Below are 19,576 nucleotides of genomic sequence, written 5' to 3' on the forward strand. Positions count from 1 at the left end.
GCAGTGCTGGCATCCCATCTGGGCGCTGGTTTGAGGCCCAGCTGCTCCACTTCCCATCCAGCTCCCTGCTGTGGCCTGGGAAAGCAGTAGAAGACGGCCCAACGGCTTGGGCCCCTGCACCTGCATGGGAGACCCGGAAGAAGCTCCTGGCTCCTGGCTTCTGAGTGTCCCAGCTCTGGCTATTGCAGCCATCTGGGAAGTGAAACAGCAGATGGAAGACCTTTCTCTGTCTCTGCCTCTCTGTAACTCTGCCTTTCAAATAAGTAAATAAATCTTAAAAAATTATATCACTTAATGCATTTCAGTTTTTGCAGGAATTGAATAACGCTCCCTCCAAATAAGTAATTTTTAGATTTTTATTTTAAAAGGTGCATTCAAGGAAGATGCGAAGAGGGAACAGGAAGGTCTTCACTGCTTAACTTCTGCACCCCGCCCCCACCTGTGAGGGAGGGCAAGCTGGGGCTGCCACCAAAGCCTGGAGGTCCATCGCCCGGGGCACTGAGAAGACAAAAGGCCAGCCCCGCCCCCTCATTCCCCTCCCCAGTCTCCTTTCTGGATTCGCTTCTCTTTCCACCTCTGCAGCGGTGCCTGGACTTGGGCTTCCTGCAGATGGATCAGGCAGTTTGGCCGTCGGTGTGCACCTGGCTCCTTTCTTGCGGCTTGTTTGCAGATTGGCCTGTGTCATCACGAGGGAGCCTTAGGAAGATCCATTCCCGCTGCTGAATGGAATCCATTCTCGCTGTGGAATGGGCCACAGCTTTTCTCCAACACGATCCTATGGAACCCTTGCTGGGGTGGAGGGTGCTCTTCAGCCCTCGCTTCTCCTGAACACTTGGGCTACGCTGCAAACCCACTCATAGCTAAGATCTGGGGCTGAAGACACGGCTCCGCTCTCTGCTGAATGTGCAGGGGGCATGTAAGAGAAAGGAGATAGACATGGGGGAAAAATCAGAGAATAGCTCCAAAATGACTGCTCCTCCACGTGTACGATCAAAAGGACGTGGACCAAGCCACCTGGGTGTCTCTCTCAGGCGTTGACCGTGATAGCTCCCCATGGAGGCTCCTCGCCCCCTCCCTTACCCGAGCCCGAAAAGAGCGCCCAGCTCTGCAGTGCCTAAGGCTGTGGGGTTCGTGCTTCTGAGGCTGCAGACACCCCCCATTCCTGGCCCGGTTGGTCTGCCCTGGGCTGGGGTGCAAGGTCCCTCTCAGCCCAGGGGTCTCCCCCAGACCCTGGAGGCCCCTCCCAGTGTGGCTGGGGGCATGGTGCCCACCCTCCGCGTGTTGTCACTGATCCTGCCCCATCCCGGAGAGGCTCCGCACCCCCTTGCCCCAGCCTGTCCCAGGAGAGGACGCAGACAGCGTGCAGAGCCGTGTCCTCCGCCAGGGGGCAGAGACGAGCATCTGGAGCGACAGCGGTAACAGCGCTGCTGTGGGGAGGGGGAATCACAGACACTGGGGGATGTTGGGGTGGGGTGGGGGTGGGGCTCTTGGATATCTGCTCCCTTCCAAAAATCCCCCGCGACACACAGAGGGCGCTGAGGTCCATGGCCTTGGGAACCGTACGGAAAGACTCCAGTCCCCTCCCCCCAAGGGGTCTCCCTGGTGGGGTTAACGCGTGCTACGCTCCGAGGGGGCGGATAGGGGGAGCCTGTGTGTTCCTTGTCTTCCCAGCGTTCACGCTGCTGGGGTGGAGGTGCTACCTAACACGTACCAACGGAAATATCTCAGGAGGTCCTCATCTCAGTCTCTTTTCTGCCTAGCGCCTTCCGTCCAGAGCCTGAGGGGTCTCCTGGGCCCCTGTCTTTCTGAGCAAGGTGCACCCACAGGCAGGGGAGAGCTGACCTTCCCCGTGGCAGCCGGGGGAGGGGCGCCTCCACGTCAGGCGGCAGGCATCCTGCTGCAGCCCGCCGAGCCCAGCCACTGCGTGCTTCCAGCAGGATCCATGCCTTGCCGGCTGCAGTTTGCTGGTTCGTTCGTTCCTCGACTCTCGGAACCTTTGCGTTTGTCGTGGCTCCAGCTGGCGCCGGCTTGGGCTCCCCACCTTGCTTTCTGTCTCCTCTGCTCTTCAGAGAATCAGAGGGCCCTGTCCCCTCTGTCTTCCTCCTCCCCAGCCCAGACCCGTCCTCCTCCCACCTCTCACCCACCCCGCGGGCAGCCCTGGGAAGAGCGTGGCTCTTCCGCAGCGCAGCGTCCGGATCCTGACACCTCACCTCCTGTGCCATGTTCGGACCCGGGCATGGGGGCCAGTGAGCGCCAGGATACCTGGTGCTGTGGGTGATGTTCTAGCCGGTGGTCCCCCAGACCCTGCCCCGCCCTGCTCAGCCTCTAAGCAGCCCGCACCCTGCTCTCCTGCTCTCTTCCCCAGCACTTCCTCTCCTGCACACCTGCTCCCCGAGCAGCCTCCTCCCGCCCTGCCTGGATGTAGCCACCCTCTGCTCACCCAGGCCAGTCCTTGAACTAGGAGCCACCTGCAGCTCCACCCATGGCCTCCAGGGCACCTGGCAAGAGCAGGAAGGCAGACTTGGCCGATGGCCAAAGCCCTCCACCCCGCAGGAGGTGCCGTCCAAGGGCCGGGTAGTTAAGGCAGACACCAGCTCACCCAGTCCACTGCCCACCCCCCGGGGCCCCAAAGGCTCAAGACAGTCTCATGACCCCGGCTATCAGAGGACGCAGACTGAGTTGCATTTAGGGAGTGGAAGGTGCACGTCATCACGCGTCAGGCCCCAGCCCCGCACAGCCGTGTGTTGCTGCACACAGCTACATGCTGGAATCCGAACCACGGCAGTAGACTAAGCAGGATACATCAATTAGGAAAACTGAATCAGGATTCTGTCCCTCATTCATGCAAACAAAGTCGACGTGCTCATCCACACACACAAATACTCTGGGAAACCCGAGACCCATAGATGAAAGATGTGGAATGGGCTCCCCCTGGTGGGATGGCCGGAGGGTCCGCATGGGACTGCCAACTCCAACTCAAGGCCAAGGCCCAGTCCGAGCTCAAACACAAGCAAAACAATCTGCTATCTCATGCAGGCCTGGACGGCTTTCCCTCGCTTCAGGGCCAAGTTATGACTCCTGGCATTCTCTGTCCTGAAATAACACCCAGTTCCAGGAAGAACTGGCTCCTGGGACAAAGTCGCACAGGCGCCCTGCGACTGTCTGGCCAAGTGCGTGGTTCAATGAGCCTGGCGCTAGGGAAGACTGCCCGCCTTGCCTCCTCAGCCTCCCTGAACCCGATCACAGGCCACTCCCACAGCCCAGGGCGGCCAGGGCCACCGGGTGAGGGTGGATGCTGCTCCTCACGTCCCCGAGCTCATGGCTCAGGGAGCCTCCCCGCAGGGAGCCTGGCTCAGTGCACGCTGCACCAGAGGCGCTGCTTCATAAGCAGTCCCCGCCCAGGGCACCTTCCCTGCACCTCCGAGGAACACCTGGTGCAGTGGGAGATGGGCATCAAGCTGGGATCCCGCGTGTGCCCCGCCTCCACCTGGTATCAGCTGTTGGCCCAGGTCAGAGCGGATCTGGAGGGTTGCACAATTCACACACGGCTCTGAAAACACAGGAGCCACACCTGGGGGCATCCTGGTTGTTGGGTGCACATTCATCTTCTGGGCAGATCTCACCACGTAGGAAACTCATGGATGTGAGTCCCAGGACTGTGTCACCCCACGTTTGCTCTCAGAAGTGTTTTCTAAAAAACGTGTTTTCTAAAATTGGGGGGGGGTGTTTGGCACAGCAGTGTTAATAACTTGTTTGGGACACCCACATCCCATATTGGAATGCATGGGTTCAAGTCCCACATCTGCTTCTGCCTCCAGCTTCCTGCTAATGGGCACCCTGGCAGGCAGCAGGTGATGGCTCAAGTGCTTGGGCCCTGGACCCAGGTGGGAGATGGAGTAAGCTCCTGGCTCCTGGCTTCAGCCTGGGCCACAACCAGCTGTTGCAGCCATTTGGGGAGTGAACCAGTGGATGGAAGACACTTCCTTCTTCCTTCCTTCCTTCTTTCTTTCCTTCCTTCCTTCCTTCCTTCCTTCCTTCCTTCCTTCCTTCCTTTCTTTCCTTCTTTCCTTCTTTCCTTCTTTCTTTCCTTCTCTCTCTCTCTAACTCTGCCTTTCAAATAAGTAAACTAAATCTTTTTAAAAAAATAAAAAAAATACAAAATCAGGGCTGAGGGTTGCTTCTTCCCCCCACTCCCCCCTCTTCAGTGGAGACTGAAATGCAGGACAGCACTGCACCTGCACTTCACTCAGCCTCCCACAAGCCACGGGCTGCGATGGGAGTCAGCCCCTGGGCCAGGAGGCCCCGGCCGCCACAGAAGACCCAGCCCCGGGCGCAGACCCCCTGGGAAGGGCACCTGCAGAGTCACTAGACAGGGAGGGGCGAGGAAGGAGAGAAACAGAGATGGAGAGAGGAAACCTGGAAAGGAACCTGGAGACTGAAATTCCATACGCACAAACGTACCTAGGAAGGGCAGCCGGCACCATCAACACGGGAGGCAGACGTGTGCCAGCCAAAGTGAGAAAAACAGAACAAAGGAATCATGGGATAAAAAGTATTCATTTAAAAAGCAAGCAATTGGGCAGGCGATGTGGCGTAGCAGGTAAAGCCACCACCTGCAGTGCTGGCATCCTACGTGGGCATCGGTTCGAGTCCTGGCGGCTCCACTTCCAATCCAGCTCTCTGCTGTGGCCTGGGAAAGCAGTGGAAGATGGCCCAAGTCCTTGGGCCCCTGCACCTGCATGGGAGACCCGGAGGAAGCTCCTGGCTCCTGGCTTCAGATTGGCTTAACTCTGGCTGTTGCAGCCATCTGGGGATGGAACCAGCAGATGGAAGACCTCTCTCTCTGTATCTCTACCTTTCTCTGTAATTCTGCCTTTCAAATAAATAAAATAAATCCTATTAAAAAAAAGAGAAAGAAAGAAAAGCAAATGGGCCAACACAAGAAAGGAGTAGACTGATGGAATTAACAACAACATCGACGTTGGCTTCACACTTTATGTTTAGTAGGAGAAAAAGAGGGGCCGGCCCTGTGGCTCAGCGGGTTAACCGCCAACCGCGACGCTGACTTTTCTTAGGAACACTGGTTCCAGTCTTGAGCCCTCCGCTTGAATTCCAGGTCCCTGGCTTCAGCCTGGCACAGCCCTGGCTCCACTGGCTGTGGCCAGTTGGAGAGTGAACCAGCGGATGGAATCGCTCCCTCTAACTCTGCCTTTTAAATCATTTTAACAACAGGGGGAAAAATGGAGAAAGTCTTGCAAGGGGCTGTGGGTGCAGACCTCCTGGGTGTGGCCTGGAGCAAGTTCCTTGAGTTCTCCTCACTTAGTTTCCTCTGTTAGGAGACTGAGAACAGCACCTGCCTCACAGCAGCCCGTGAGTAACTGGGTTACTGCATGTGCAGCTCTCAGAATCGGGGACAGCATCCGACCCAGTGCTCAAGACCCCCGTGTCCCCTATCAGATGGGTACCTGGGCTGCAGGGCCTGGGTTCAAGACCCTTTCTTGCTAAGGCACCCCTTGGGGAAACAAGTAATAGCTCAAGTACTTGGGTCCCTACCACCCGTGCAGGATACCCAGATCGAGTTCTTGATTGAACTCATTGAGTCTGTGGATCTCTCTCTCTCTCTCTCTCTCTCTCTCTCTCTCTCTCTTCCTTTCAAGTAAAATTAAAATCCAGACGTGAAAAGCTCTTAGAACAGTATCTAGCACACTCAAAGCATTTAATAGCTGTTTCTATCAGATATGGTAGCAATGTGCAAAACTCAAAGTCAGTGTATAACAGAAACAATAACTCATTGACAAGTATCAGGAAGTCAACCTCCCTGAGAAGGAAAGTAAATTACTTTTGGGGCCAGCGCTGTGGCATAGTGGGTAAAGCCGCCGCTTGCAGTGCTGGCATCCCATGTGGGTGCTGGTTCGAGTCCCAGCTGCTCCTCTTCTGATCCAGCTCTCTGCTGTGGCCTGGGAAAGCAGCGGAAGATGGCCCAAGACCTTGGGCCCCTGCACCCACGTGGGAGACCCAGAAGAAGATCCTGGCTCCTGGCTTCAGATTAGCTCAGCTCTGGCCATTGCGGCCAGTTGGGGAGTGAACCAGTGGATGGAAGACCTCTCTCTCCTCGCTCTCGCTCTTGCTCTCTAGCTTGCTCTCTCTGCCTCTCCTCTCTCTGTGTAACTCTTTCAAATAAATAAATCTTTAAAAAACAAAAGAAAATTACCTTTTTGTTTATACCTTGGCTGCTGGTAGACTTAGACTAGCACTGGGGTATCCCAACCTGCTTCTAAATGTTTCCTTGGATGAAAACGGTGGAGATGAAGGAGCTCAGGGCTTTATGCAAGTTAGTGGTGGGGGGAAGGGGAGATAAAACCTTCAGCAAAGCTATGTGTTTTGTTTATTTTTTATGTTTAGCAAACATTCTCAATTTTTACTAAAACAAACCCTAAAGAGATGCTAGGTTTTACAAAGCATCCAGAAATGCCCATCACGGTCCTCGTCCTCCACTCATTTTATTTTATTTTTCTCAGATTCCCCCAGTCACCAGCGAGCACAGGTTTTGCAACATGGTTTCCATTGTGCTACTTTCTCTTATTCCTCAGCAGCTCTGCAGGTTTTTTTGTTTGTTTGTTTGTTTTTTTTGTTTTTTTGCTTTGTAGAAGAAATGCACCAGGAATTACCACAAAGTTTTGCCATTTTTCATTTATTCTTCACAGTCAGAAACATTTCAGCAGAATTCTGCTCTCACCGGGTGCGGGAGCTGCGTTTCCATCCACACACCTGGGCACTGGGTATCCCCGTGGACTGAATTAAAGAGCTTCTCCTGGGGCTTCCATCGCACTCCTGTGCAGCTGGAGCCGAAGGTAAAAAGCTCCCTAGAGGCGGGCACTTAGCACAGTGATGAAGTGAATTGAGTCGCTGTCTGGAATGCCCAAGTCCCTTATCAGTGCCTGGTTCCAGGGCTGGATACTCAGCTTCCAGGCCAGCTTCTTGCTAAGACACAAGTGCGTGGGCCCCTGCCACCCACCTGGGAGACCCAGATGGAGCTCCAAGCTCCTGGCTTCAGCCTGGTCCAGCCCTGATTGTTCGGGGCATCTGGGGAGCAAACCAGCAAGTGGAAGACCTCTCTGCTTCTGTCTCTCTATTTCTCTGCCTTTCAAATAAAATACTATTTGTCCCCTGCCCCTCTACAGTGGCTGGGGTTATTTGTTGAATGAATTAATCTACCTGCCTAAAATAAATATTAGAAATAATCCTTTAAAGTCCCCAAGGTAAAAAATATATGGAAGCACAAACCAAGGATTGAATGTTTTTCCCTTCTCAGCTCCCTTCTTGCCATAACCCAGATCAATCCCACAAGCACTGAATCAGCAAAGGGACGGCTCACACTCGGGGGTCAGCGCCCCCCAGGCCCCCGCGGCACAGGCAGTATTTCTCACGTTCTGTGACACACACGTCAGTCCACTCGGAGACTCAGTGGCTCCATAGCAAGAGTTTCCAACAAGGAGGCTTCATGTTAGAAGTAGGTGAGGGGTTGGTGCTGTGGCATAGGGGGTAAAGCCACCATCTGCAATGCCAGCATCCCATATGGGTGCCGGTTCGAGTCCTGGCTGCTCCATTCCCATGCAGCTCTCTTCTATGACCTGGGAAAGCAGTAGAAGATGGCCCGAGTCCTTGGGCCCCTGCACCTACTTGGGGGACCCGGAGGAAGCTCCTGGCTCCTGGCTTCAGATAGGCCCAGCTTCAGCCATTGCAGTCATTTGGGGAGTGAACCAGAGGATGGAAGACCTCTTCTCTCTCTCTCTCCTCTCTCTCTCTCTCTGCTTCTGCCTCTCTGTAACTCTGCCTTTCAAATAAAGAAATAAATCCTAAAAAAATAGAAAAGAAAAAGAAAAACAGGTGAAGGGCCTTGCAACCCCGGCATCCCATATCAGATAGCGGTTCAAGTCCCAGCTACTGCGCTTCCACTCCGGATCCTTACTAATGCACCTGGGAAGGCAGCAGAAGGCCGCCCAAGTGCTTTAGCCCCCGACACCCATGAAAAAGACCAGGATGGAGTTTCTGATTCCTAGCTTCCGCTGGCCCTGGCTGTTGCGGCCATTTGGGAAGAGGACCAGTGAATGGACTATCTCTCCCCTCCCCCCCCCCCGCCGTCTCCCCCTCTCTCTACTGCTCTTCCAAATAAATAAATACGTGTATAAAAGGCAGAAGGTGGGGGAGGTGGATTTTTAGATACCGGCAGGGCAGAAAAGAATTTATCCGTACTTTGATGGCCAGAAAATCACCTCGAAATATCAACTGGCACTTAGAATCGGCATGTGGAATGTGCTTTCTTGGGGACATTTTCCGCTTACATCATCTAGCTCTGTTTTTCATTTGCAAACGTCTCCTTTATTTTTTGTAAGCACTCGTTTGCGCCATCTAGTGGCCAAAGTAGGTTAGACCCATGCAACCATGACAACTGGGGCGGGGCCTTTGCCATGGCAGCTAAGCATGTGTCCTTTTTAGAGGTGTTCCCTTCTCTCGCTTCTCTCCCTGCCCTTTGTCTCATTAGCATATGTCACTCCTTACATAAGGAGTGCTGGCATTGAACTTGATGGTGTCTGCATGCCTATAGGGGACTGGTGAGGAAGCAGGCATGAAACTGGCTGTGACAAATGGAAAATACGGGGCGGGTCAGGGATGGGCCCCTTGCTCACGGATGGTGACGCAATGTCTCTGAGACAGCAGAAGCCTGTCCGTGCCTCTGCTTCCCGCTGGGCTCTGAGAGCGGAACTCGATGCCTGCAAAAGCGTATGGAAGAAACGCAGCTACTCCAAATGTGTTCAAATCCATGGGGTGGGTGGATTACAGCCCAGAGGACCAAACCAAAAATGAACCAAGACACCACCAACAGTTGTGGGAGAATCACAGCAAGGCAGAGGCAGGATGCAGCTGAGGCAGCCCGGCTCTGACATCCACAGACGGAAAACGCGGAAGTTGATCAGGCTGGTCTCGTGGCACAGCAGGTGAAGCTGCTGCCTGCAAGGCCACATCTGACATGGGAGCACCAGTGCAAGTTCCCGCTGCTCTGCTCCCGCACCGGCTCCCTGCTAATGCACCTGGGAGGGCAGCGGGTGGCCCAGGTGCTTGGGGTCCTTGCCTGGACCTGGAGAGAGCTCCTGGCTCCTGAGTTCAGTGTGGCCCAGCCCTGGCTGTTGTGAGCACTTGGGGAGTGCACCAACAGACAGGAGATCTCTCTCTGTGTGTGTCTATCACTGATCGGTGGCCTTGCCAATAACCATAGGCAAAAGCCTGAAGCAAGTTACAGAGGGTTTTGTGAGCACTGAGAAAAACTGTGTGGCCACCAGGGGGCACAGAGACTCAGCAAGGGCAGGCAGCAGCCGCCTGTCCCCCTGCCAGGGTCCCCAGCACCATGGAGAGGCAGTGTGCTGGACCAAGGGTCTGCCTTCTCTCCAGCCATTCTGTGCCATTCCATAGGATATCCTTCTGCAACACAAGGAGAAATATGGAATAGAAATGATGCCCCTAGGAGACACTGGAACTGATTGACATCTCTCAACCCTGCCCTGTTGAGTACATTTATCATGTCTTGTATTTTATATAGAGTGTATGTCTTGTGTGTATGTGGATGGCAGCATTGGAAGACATATTAAGTCCACTGGATTCCAGAATCAGTATACAAAACACTTCTCTTTTTTTAAGTTTTATTTTTGTTTATTTGAAATCCAGAGTTACCTAAAAGGAAAGACAGAGAGAGAGAGAAAGAGAGAGAGAGAGTTCTCCCAACTGCTGGTTCACTCCCCAAATGGCCACAATGACCAGGACTAGACCAGGCTGAAGCCAGGAGCCTGGAATTTCATCCGGGTCTATCACGAGGATGTTCCACTTGGGCCACCTTCTGCTTTCCCAGGCACATTAGCAGGGAGCTGGGTGAGAAGTGGAGCAGCTGGGACTCAAACAAGTGTGTATATGGGATGTTGGCATCGCAGGCAGCTGCTTCACCCACTGCCACAGCACTGGCCCTGCCAATCCCTTCTTGACAGACCAAACAGCTGCTCGCCAGACAAAGTGAGTCTTCTCCCTGTCCAGGAGTCCTGCTTTATGGGTTTTGCCCAAAGTGTCTCCTCTGCTTCCTACCCTGCTCCTCCACGGCCTCTCGGCGTTCCCACTTCAGCCTTGGGGACTCCTCGCTTCATCGCCCCAGAAATCGGTCATCACCAGTGCTGGAATTCAAGTCTCTGGGTGCTGCCTCACCACCACCCCCCGAAACAACCCAGGTCCACCACTGCTTGAGATGCCCAGTTCCCCTATCAGAGGGCCTGGTTGGGGTCCCAGCTCCACTTCCGCTTCCGCTTCCTCCTAATGCACTCCCTGGGAGGGAGCAGGTGGTGGTTCAAGTCCTTGGGTCCCTGCCACCCATGTAGGAGACGTGGATTGAGTTCCAGGCTCCTGGCTTCAGCTTGGCCCAGCCCTGGCTGTTGTAGGCATTTAGGAAGTGAACCATTAGATGGAGGATCTCTCTCTCTCTCTCTCTCTCTCTCTCTCGCAGCAGCTAAGACCCTGCTCGGGACACCTGCATCCTATATCAAAGTGCCTGAGCTCCAGTTCTGGCTCCTGTTTCAATCCCATCTTCCTACCGATGTGTGCCCTGGGAAGGCTGTAGACGATGGTCCGAGTACTCGGGCCCTAGCCACCCACATGGGAGGTCCAGGTTGAGTTCCAGTCTCTGCCTCGGCTTGGCCCAGCCCTGGCTGCTGCCGGCATTTGGTGAAGAACCAGCAGGTGGAAAGCTATCTGTCTGCCTGTCTCTGTCTCTCTGGGTTTCAAATAAATAAATAATTTAACCTCCCCCCTATTTTTTTTTTTTTAAGATTTTATTTATATAAGACGCAGGTTACAGAGGGGGAGAGACAGAGAGAGAGAGAGGTCTTCCATCCGCTGGTTCACTCCTCAAATGGCCACAACGGCAGGAGCTGGGCCGATCTGAAGCCAGGAGCTTCTTCTGGGTCTCCCACATGGGTGCAGGGGCCCCAGGATTTGGGCCATCTTCTACTGCTTTCCCAGGCCAGTGCACAGAGCGGGATTGGAACAGGAGCAGCCGGGACAGGAACCGGTGCCCATATGGGATGCCGGCACTGCAGGCAGAGGCTTAGCCCACTGCGCCACTGAGCCACAGCGCTGGCCACTCCCCTACCCCCACCCCCCGCTTTTGTTTTTCACTTGCCCTCTTTCTCCCCGTCTTCTCAGTCCAGCTCTTGGGAAAGACTCATTTCCAGCACTCTCCATGGGGGACTGGGATGTGAGCGGCTGATTAGGCATCAACACCTGTACAGCAAGGCCCAGGAAGCAGGGCTGTGCAGAGGGAGGAGTTAAACTGAGCTGCAGGCCTCCTCCTTGCCCGGAGGAGAGCTTTCAACAGCTTTGCCCAACAGAACAAGCTGGGCTGGGCTGGAAGAGCCCAGCATGTGTACACCTCAGCCTTGCTCAGGCCCCGCGGGGGCAGCCCCGAGAAGGGGTGTGACCAGGACAGCGGCAGGCAGCTCTGGGCAGAAGCTGGAGGCTGGAGGCTGCTGCTGGCGGCTCTTGCGTGGCTCGGGACCACGTGCGTCCCTGCAGGGACCCAGGTGGCGCATCTCCCTGTCCGCCACACACCCCTTACTCCCCGCCACTGCCTGACGTCTGCCTCAAGGCTGACCTCACTGCCCCATCCCTTGCCCGACTCCACAGCCAGGGGGCGATTTCTGGCTCCTACCTTACGCAGGAACTGCTGCACTCATCGGAGCTGTCTCTCTCCCTCTTTCTCTCCCCCCCCCCTTGATTTCCTAACTCCTTCCTCAGCCCATCCTCCTCTTCCTCCATCCCCACACCCCTCCTACTCTCTCCGCCAGGGTGATCTCACCCACGGTCAAGGTTTCAATTCCTGTGTATACGACAATGACGGTAGAAGCTACAGGCTTCCAGGGATCTTACCTGATTGGCGGCTGTCCCGTCTACGCTATGCCTGGCAGCCCCCTTTCCCACCGTATTCCCACCCTGAAAGAGACTTGTGCAGTGCAGGGGGGCTGAGGGACCCTCAGGACCGGCTCCATGGAGCTCCAAGACAGCTAACCTCGCCTGCTCCTGGTTGGGCATGTGGACAAGCAGCTTCACTGACTCTACATATGGAGTCTCACCCCGCTGATACAAAAATAGATGCTGGGTGCTGAGCCAAAGAAATATCATCTGTCCCGGAATCACACCCACTGCTACCTCACTAGGCGTGAACCGCTGACTCAGTGGGTCCCCAGGTGATGAAAGGTGGTGCTGACTGATGGATAGCTTGCCCTCTGAGCACGTGGGTTTGCTTCCAGTTCTATACGGGAGGCACTTCTCACGCACAGTTACCTGCTGGGTGTACAACTGGCTTCTCCTCCCCAGTGAGAATGTCCAGCTGAGTGCAATGAAGAAATGTCAAGTGCAGTGCCAAGTGCAAGGGCAGGGCCTGTACAGGACAGCTCCCGCCCTGAGGAGCCTGCGGGTGGCGGAAGGCGTGAGTCTAAAGCCAGTGCGTGCCGCCTCGCTGAGGGTCGCAGAGACTGCGGCCACAGGGCGCCCTGGGCTCTGGCGCAGGGGCCTAAGCGTCCCTGTTCACGCTGGCTCTTTAAAGTCTCCTAGGCTATACCGAAAGGAAAGATCAGATTTCAGGGAGTGAGTGCAAAACAGAAACAAACAAGAAAGGAGGCTGACGCATAAGCAGTGGGGGAGAGAATGGCAAATGGCAAAAGGCTATCAGACGGCTTCAGAAAATCACAAAATAAATAATAACAAGGAAATCTTCCCATCGTTAAGGTCAAATACTGAAAGTGTCACTTAAGAGGTTGGAGAGAGGCACAGTCGAAGGACACTGGATTAGAATAGGCTCAGTACAAGGAGGTACGCAGCCCCGTAGCCCGCAGGGGACCCAGCGCAGACCCAAAGTCTTTTTGGACTCCCCTTTGCCGTTGTTGGGGGCAGGTGGGTGACGGTGGCTCAGCGAGGCAGCCTGAGCTCCGTAAGCAAGAGCTTAGAGCAGCTCAGACACTGTTTATCCAGCTCCAATAAAGCGACCCAGGCGGAAGCTGCGCTACTTAGGTTTGTGTTTGATTTTTCAGTAATGAAAATTCAATGCAATGGCCTAGCCACACACCAGTTCACTTTTCTTGTGCACCAATAAGACTGGGGGCAGGATTGGCATCATGGCGCAGCAGGTTAAGCCACAGCTGAGTGCAGGCTGGAATCCAGCCGCACCTGCTGCCTTTGCTGGAGTCCCCTGGCTGGGAGCACCCAACTCTCCTGACCTGCCTATATATAAGCTGGTGTGCATTCTGCACATCAAAATGCATCGAGGGAGGGACCGGCACTGTGGTGCAGTGGGTAAAGCCACCGCTTGCAGTCCCAGCATCCCATATGGACGCCGGTTTGAGTCCCGGCTGCTCCACTTCTGATCCAGCTCTCTGCTATGGCTTGAGAAAGCAGTGGAAGATGGCCCAAAGTGCTTGGGCCCCTGCACACATGTGGGTGACCCAGAAGAAACTCCTGGCTCCTGGCGTCAGATTGTCTCAGCTCAGGCCATTGCAGCCATTTGAGGAGTGAAGCAGTGGATGGAAGATCTCTCTCTCTCTCCTTCTGTCTGTGTAACTGACTTTCAAATAAATAAATAAATCTAAAAAAAAATGCATTGAAGGGGTCAGCACTCTGGGGCAGTGGGTTAAGCCACAACTTGTGGCACTGGCATCCCTTACCATAGCATCGGTTCCCGTCTCTGCTATTCCTCTTCCAATCCAGCTCCCTGCTTCTGTGTCTGGGAAAGCAGCAGAAGATGGCCCAAGTGCTTCACCCACTTGGGAGGCCAGGAGTTCCTGGCTCCTGGTTCTGGTCTGGTCCAGTCCTGGCTATTTGCAGCCATTTGGGGAGCAAACCAGTGGATGTCAGTGGATGTCCCTGTCTCTCCATCTCTCTCTCTGTGTCACTCTGCCTTTCAAATAAAATGAATCTGAAAAAGAGAGACAGAGACAGAGATCAGGATCACCTGAACCTCAGTTGAAAAAAAAAAAAAAAAAAAGACCTCTTCAGCTAGGGACATCAGCCTCGGAAGAGGCGAGCAGGGTGGGGAGAGCTGTCCGCTCTCGTCCCAGTTTTGTGATGCGCAGTCACAGCTTCAGGCACACATGCACACAGTCAGGAGCCTGTGGGGTAGGCCCTAAGCCACTGCGTGGGTAGGAACAGTGAAATCCAGAAATAGGACAGCTGGCAGGCTAAAGGGGCTTTTACTACTTCCAGTTCCTGGAATTCTATGCAATTGCATCTTGGAAATCCAGCAAATAAACAGTAAGCAAGGAGTTGAGGAATTGGAGTCTGGGGAAGCGGATGTCACTCACGGGCTAAGGGAAGAGACCCCAGCCTCCCGGTCCTTCTTCCAGGGGAATTTCCCAATTTCATCTCGGTTAGCAAAGTTCCACGCTTGAAAACAAGTGTTTTTCCCCTGAACCTCCCATGCAGGTAGGAGTGGTTGTGTGACACAGTTCCAGCGCATGGATGTCACCCTGAGTCACCCAAATGAGACTTTCAGAAAAGTTATGTTCTGGGACTGACTCAGCTGGCCCCGGGGCCCCTTTTGCCTCTAACTCTCTGTGCACTTAGCCCTGTGTGAAGCCCAAAGCTGAGGGTCTGGGATCCAGCCCTCGTCCAGGGGCCGATCAGTCACGCATTCCACAGACACATGCCCAGTGCTGGCTGGCAGCTCCAGAGAATATTATATATAATATATTATTATTATATTATATATATATATGTATATATAAATTCCCTAGTGGACTAAGCCTCTGCCTGCAGTGCCGGCATCCTATATGGGCGCCAGTTCAAGTCTCAGGTGCTCCTCTTCCAATCCAGCTCTCTGCTATGGCCTGGGAAGGCAGTAGAAGATGGCCCAAGTCCTTGCGTCCCTGCATCTGCTTGGGAGACCCAGAAGAAGCTCCTGGCTCCTGGATTTGGACTGGCACAGCTCTGGCTATTGCGGCCAACTAGGGAGTGAACCAGCAGATGGAAGTTATGTCTCTCTCTCTCTCTCCCTCTCCCTGTCTGTAACTAAGATTTCAGCCAGTAAGCAGCCTGTGGTGTGCTGAGGGGAGAGGGATTATAACCAAATGTGTAGCGTGTTGAATCGTGGTTTGGGGCCAGCACTGTGGCACCGCGGATTAAGCTGCCATCTGCGACACGAGCGTCTGAAATCAGAGCCCCAGTGTGAATCCTGGCTGCTCGCCTCCTGTTCCAGCTTCCTGCTAACGCTCCTGGGAAAGCGGCAGAAGATGGCCTAAGTGCTTAGGCCCCTGCACCCACACGGGAGGCCCAGATGGAGTTCCAGGCTCCTGGCTTCAGCCCAGACCAGCCCCAGCTGCTCCAGCCATTGGGGAGTGAACCCGCGGATAAAAGATCTCTCTCTCTCTGTCTCTCTCCCCTGCCCCACCCCATCATTCTGCCTTGCAAATAAATAAAATAAATCTTAGTTGGGGGGGGGGAACAAAGTGGGAAATGAGCTTGTCGGGGTGAGGTAGAGGTAGCTGTAAGCACAGGGCTCAGAGGCTGCACAGCGTGCGAGACACACAGACCCTGGAATGTGGTGAGGGGCACCAACGCACTGTTCCCTAGAATCAGGAGGCGTCCAGGCCACGTAGGGGTGGCCACATGGGGAAGCACCACAGCCAGCCACGAGGCGGAGGGAGCAAGCGCCAGCCACAGTGGCTTCTGCGGTGGGCAACTGTGGGCGTCTGGGGAACAAACCAGTGGATGGAAGAAGTTCGTCCATCTCCACCTCCATCTCTCCAGCTCTCTCTGCAACTCGGCCTTTCAAATAAAAATAAACTTGAAAAAAAAAAAAAAACAGAACAGCTGACACTGGGCCGGGGTCACCTTGTTACAGACCCCCTCCCCCACTAAGGAGCCGGTTTGAGGGGTTGCTACAGACTCTCTCCAGCTTGTCAGCAAAGGGCCAGCTGGGTCTAAGCAAACCCATATTGACCTTAGAATCTGGTTCCCGGGCCAGCACTGTGACACAGCAGGTTAAGCCTCTGCCTGTGGTACTTGCATCCCATATGGGCGCCAGCTCAAGTCCCAGCTGCTCCACTTCCCATCCAGCTCCCTGCTAATGTGCTAGGGAAAGCAGTGGAAGATGGACCAAGTGCTTGGGCTCCTGTACCCACCTGGGAGACCCAGGAGAAGCTCCTGGCTCCTGGATTTGGATCGGCTCAGCTCCAGCCACTGCAGCTATTTGGGGGAGTAAACCAGCGGATGGAAGACCTCTTTCTCTGTCTCTCCTTTTTCTCTGTCTTTAACCCTGCTTCTCAAATAACTAAAATAAATCTTCAAAAAAAAAAAAAAAAAAAAGAGCAGCGGGTTCTAGTCCCAGTTGCTCCTCTTCCAGGCCAACTCTCTGCTGTGGCCGGGAGGGCAGTGGAGGATGGCCCAAGTGCTTGGGCCCTGCACCTGCGTGGGAGACCAGGAGAAGCACCTGGCTCCTGGCTTCACATCGGTGCAGCTCCGGCCATCACGGCCATTTGGGAAGTGAACCAACGGAAGGAAGGCCTCTCTCTCTCTGTCTATAACTCACTTGTCAAATTAAAAAAAAAAAAAGTGCAGAGTGCAGAGATGGGAGCCTAGTGGAGCCCGCACGCCTAAGTGAACTGGGCCTTTGCTCCCGCAGTCTCCAGTGCAGTTGGTTTCTGTGGACTTCGTCGGCAACAACCTCAGCTGCAGCAGAGCCTTGAACATGGCCAGGCCATTCAAAAAGGGGAAGAACAGTCCAGAACAAGGGCCAAGTAAGCCTTCCTTGTCAGACACGCCCGGCCCTAGGATGGCCTCCACTAAGCACGTACCCCCCGCACGCTTCTTGCTTCTCTGCTCAAGGAAAGACCCCTTCCTCTGCGCTGCGCTCAGTGTAACTTTCCGACGAGACCCTGCATCGATGTCGTGTTCTCCAGGGACACACTCGAGTGCTTCTCCCACAGGTAAATGAGAAGAACTCAGCCCTGAGCGCACAGAGAGGCTTCCCCTCCCTGCCAGGCCCCCGCTGTCCCGGGCTGCTGCCTCCTGGGCACGCTCTGCCTCGGCTTGGGGCTCCCTGGGGTGACCTGGGCGTGTCTCTGTCCTTTGCCACCGGACAGAGCAGGAACACCTGTTGCATAGCAGCTGCTTTGTAGAAGGCACCAGGGTTTTGTGTTCGTTGGTGAAAGGAGGATGCTTGGATAGGGACTGAAATGTTCAGACAACGCGTTCAGAAAACAAAATGTGGTAAGAGGTAAGGAACTTGGGATGGTCACAGTCTACGTCATTTTCTCAGCAACTGAACTTGCTAAAAACAGAACTACTGGGGTCGGCGTTGTGGCATAGTAGGTTAAGCCTCTGCCTGCAGTGCCGACATCCCATATGGGCACCGGTTCATGTCCCAGCTGCTCCTCTTCTGATCCAGCTCCCTGCTGATGGCCTGGGAAAGCAGTGGAAGATGGCCCAAGTCCTTGGGCCCCTGCATCCACATGGAAGACCTGGAGGAAGTTCCTGGCTCCTGGCTTCAGATCTGCCCAGTTCCGGCCATTGAAGCCAATTGGGGAGTGAACTGGCAGATGAAGACCTCTCTCTCTCTCTCTCTCTCTTTCTCTCTGTAACTCTTTCTCTCAAGTAAATAAAGAAAATAAATAAAAGTAAATTTGAAAACAACTATTTCACCTGGATGTGGCCTCTTTTCTGTGCTTCTGAACACACAGAAGCCCAGGCCCCTTCCCGCCATCGGCCCAGCTCCTGCAGGCTCCACGGCTTCACCCCCAGTCTGTTCTCTTCCCCCTCCTCCCCAGGGCCTCCGCTCGGGCCCCTTCATCTTCACAGTACCCCTCCCCATCTTTCGCACGCATTCAGTCATCCCACAGACCTTGAGGAGGCCCCGCACCGTGCCTACCCAGGCATTATGCTGGCTACAAAATAAAAGCCGGAGACCCAGAGCCCCATGCTGGCCCCAGATCCTTACAGCGCAGTGAGACGGGCTCGCCGCAGCCAGCCATGCTGCCATGCTGAGCTGAGCTGAGCGCATCTGGGGGACAGAGCGTGCAGGGAGAGCAGGGGGTGCTCTTTAGATGGCGAAACCAAGAGAAATGCAGGCTGCAGTGACCTTTTTACTCCGGAAGCAGCAGACTGTGGGATTCTTCAGTCTGAATTGGATGCCGTAGAGAAGCGAACCCGACTGCTCCCTAGCGGCGTGAGCTTCTTCTCCCTTCTGGAAACAACCGCTCTCGCCCACCAACAGGTCGACATAACCTACTCCTGACACAGCCCGCGCTCAGCCTCTGGCACCTGGCCGTGGGAAAACAGCTCTGTGCGGATCTGCCCCGGGCATGAGGGGAGCATCCAGGAAGAAGGAGCCAACCCCCGCACCCTGCCATCCTCTGCGCCCCCGCACCTGTCTTCTCGTCTTTCACAATGTGGGAATTCGGAGAGGGGGTGGGCGGAAACAGGAAATGTGGGTCATCAACAGAAGCAGCTTCTGAGCTCCAACACCAGTGAGCACCTGCCCCCTCTGCCCCCACCGCCACCCCCCACGCACTGGGCTCCCAGGGCATCTGCAGGATGTCCAGCTTGAATCACTGTCTGGTCAGGACCTTGGTGTACTCTGCTTCAAGCCCCCAAGGTCATCAGCCCTTTGAACTGCTGGAAAAAAAATGTGTGTAGAAATCACAATCCAGGAAAGACAAATAAGCAGCAACAAAATGGGAGCAAAGGCCTGCAGCTGAGCAGATGTTGATTTTGACCCACGTCCAGTTTTGTCTGAGCCAAGAAAAGAATAAAAAATCCAGGAAAAGTCAAGTTGAAGGGGGGGGGGCGGGGGAGACTGTGAATTTGAGATCTGATGTGGGAAAAAAAAAAGATAAAAGTTATGGGCCGGCACCGCGGCTCAATAGGCTAATCCTCCACCTTGCGGTGCCGGCACACCGGGTTCTAGTCCCGGTTGGGGTGCCGGATTCTGTCCCGGTTGCCCCTCTTCCAGTCCAGCTCTCTGCTGTGGCCCGGGAGTGCAGTGGAGGATGGCCCAAGTACTTGGGCTCTGCACCCGCATGGGAGAAAAAGCACCTGGCTCCTGGCTTCAGATCAGCGCGGTGTGCTGGCTGCAGCGCACCGGCCACAGTGGCCATTGGAGGGTGAACCAATGGTAAAGGAAGACCTTTCTCCCTGTCTCTCTCTCTCACTGTCCACTCTGCCTGTCAAAAATTTTTTTTAAAAAGTTATGCATATGGAATCTTTCTAGGAGCCAGCGCTATGGCACAGCAGGTTAACACCCTGGCCTGCTGTGCCCGCTTCCCATATGGGCGCCAGTTCAAGACCCAGCTGCTCCACTTCCCATCCAGCTTTCTGCTATGGCCTGGGAAAGCAGCAGAAGATGGCCCAAGTCCCTGGGCCTCTGCACCCATGTGGGAGACCTGGAAGAAGCTCCTGGCTCCTGGCTTCGGATCAGCATAGCTCCGGCCGAATTGGCCATTTGGGGGGTGAACCAACTGAAGGAAGACCTTTCTCGCTCTCTCTCTTTCTCTCT

The 19,576-nt window shown here is 54.7% G+C and overlaps 2 long non-coding RNA genes across 3 annotated transcripts; both read right to left on the bottom strand.

The window, feature by feature from the left end:
• Nucleotides 1-341: 341 nt before the first annotated feature.
• On the bottom strand, nucleotides 342-2,095 carry LOC149126746 (uncharacterized). 2 transcript variants are annotated; one of them, XR_016234712.1, is made up of 2 exons: nucleotides 1,712-2,095; nucleotides 342-894 (listed from the first exon to the last, which is right to left on the bottom strand). It is a non-coding gene; the product is annotated as an uncharacterized LOC149126746 (long non-coding RNA). The 2 variants fall into 2 exon arrangements; XR_016234713.1 differs by having other exon boundaries at nucleotides 342-897.
• A 4,580-nt stretch (nucleotides 2,096-6,675) lies between these two features.
• LOC149126747 (uncharacterized) lies at nucleotides 6,676-14,017 on the bottom strand. Its single transcript, XR_016234714.1, has 2 exons — nucleotides 13,752-14,017; nucleotides 6,676-7,856 (listed from the first exon to the last, which is right to left on the bottom strand). It is a non-coding gene; the product is annotated as an uncharacterized LOC149126747 (long non-coding RNA).
• Nucleotides 14,018-19,576: the final 5,559 nt, after the last annotated feature.

Source organism: Oryctolagus cuniculus, chromosome 5, assembly GCF_051225735.1.
Source record: "Oryctolagus cuniculus isolate XC-2025 breed Fujian yellow rabbit chromosome 5, ASM5122573v1, whole genome shotgun sequence".
In the NCBI taxonomy this organism is placed as follows: Eukaryota; Metazoa; Chordata; class Mammalia; order Lagomorpha; family Leporidae; genus Oryctolagus; species Oryctolagus cuniculus.